This window comes from Apium graveolens, chromosome 3 (genome assembly GCF_009905375.1).
Source record: "Apium graveolens cultivar Ventura chromosome 3, ASM990537v1, whole genome shotgun sequence".
Classification (NCBI taxonomy): Eukaryota; Viridiplantae; Streptophyta; class Magnoliopsida; order Apiales; family Apiaceae; genus Apium; species Apium graveolens.
Window position 1 is genome coordinate 172,961,016 of NC_133649.1, and position 1,727 is coordinate 172,962,742.

Below are 1,727 nucleotides of genomic sequence, written 5' to 3' on the forward strand. Positions count from 1 at the left end.
CACAAAATCGACCAACTCCACCTTTAAGCACTCCTCATTTTCCATAGGAAATTTCATAGCATTGAACACATTAAAAGTTACATCATGATCCTGCACTCGCATTGTAAGATCACCTTTCTACACATCTATCAAGGTACGGCTTGTCGCCAAGAAGGGTCTCCCCAAGATTATGGGAATCTTCTTATCCTCCTCGAAATCAAGAATTACGAAATCAGCATGGAAGATGAGTTTATCAACCTTGACCAAGACATCCTCCACAATATCTCGAGGATATGTAATAGAACGATCGGCCAATTACAAGGTCATATAAGTCAGTTTTGGATCAGGCAAGTTCAATTTCTTGAAGATTGACAAGGGCATCAGATTGATGCTAGCTCTCAAGTCACATAAGCATCTGTCAAAAAACACTTTTCCAATAGTACACGAAATAGTGAAGCTTCCATGATCTTTTAGCTTTGGAGGTAACTTCTGTTGCAGCACAACACTACATTCCTCCATGAGAGCAACAGTCTCTAAATCATCTAGCTTCACTTTTCGAGAGAGAATACCCTTCATAAACTTTGCGTAACTAGGCATCTGCTCAAGAGCCTCAGCGAAAGGTATGTTGATATGAAGATTCTTGAACACCTCCAGAAACTTCTTAAATTGCTTATCCAGCTTTTTCTTCTACAGCCGCTTAGGAAAAGGCGGTGGAGGATAGATTTGTTTCTCCCCTGTATTACCCTCAGGAGGAGTGTGCTCAACGGTAGTCTTCCTTGGTTCTACTTCTGCTTCTCGCTGCTCTACTTCTTCAGCCCCAGCTTCTTCCTCCGAAACTTGAGTTTGTTCGGTATTCGCAACCTTCCTAGATCTCAAAGTAATTTCCTTCACATGCTCCTTAGCTTCCCTCTTTCCTGGTACTTCAGTGTCACTAGGTAGTGTACCAGGTTGACGATTTAGCAAGGCATTGACAATTTTTCCAATTTGATTTTCCAAGGTCTTGATGGAAATAGCTTGGCTTTTGCACATAAGCTTCAACTCCTCTAACTCAGATTTTTTATTAGCTTGTTGCAGCTGGAGTTGCTGTCTTGGTGCATATTGCGGTTGCTGAAAACCAGGGGGGTTGTACTGCTTAGTTGGGTACTGCTGATAAGGCTGTTGAACCGCGTTCTGAGCGTTACTCTAGCTGAAATTAGGATGATTGCGGTTGCTGCATCCAACTCCAAAATTCCTGCTACTTTTCCCTGAGTCAATCGTTGGGAAGGATTCTGGTATTCATTAGCAGCCATTAGTTCAATCAATTCATAAGCTTCATTGTAGCTCTTAGCCCATAAGGCTCCTCCTGATGCTGCATCGAGCATGGGTCTAGAAGTAGCACCCAATCCATTATAGAAATAATTTATAATCATCCAATCAGGTATTCCATGGTGTGGGCACTTCCTTAGCATCTCCTTATATCGATCCCAAGCCTCACATAGAGATTCTCAAGTTTGCTGAGCAAACTGAGTAAGAGCAATCCTGATTGCAGCAGTCTTCGCCATATGGAAGAATTTAGTGAGAAACTTTTGAGCAAGATCTTCCTAAGTAGTGATAGTCCCTGGTGGTAGAGAATCTAACCAACACTTAGCTTTATCCCTCAGAGAGAATGGGAAGAGTCGTAGTTTAATAGCATCTTCAGTCTTACCATTGAACTTGAAAGTGTCACAGATCTCTATAAAATCCCTGATATGCATGTTGGGGTCTTTGGT

The 1,727-nt window shown here is 42.0% G+C and overlaps 1 non-coding gene across 1 annotated transcript; it reads left to right on the forward strand.

The window, feature by feature from the left end:
• The first annotated feature begins 1,398 nt into the window (after window positions 1-1,398).
• On the forward strand, window positions 1,399-1,505 carry LOC141715338 (small nucleolar RNA R71). The gene has a single exon (XR_012572104.1). It is a non-coding gene; the product is annotated as a small nucleolar RNA R71 (small nucleolar RNA).
• The last annotated feature ends 222 nt before the right edge of the window (window positions 1,506-1,727 follow it).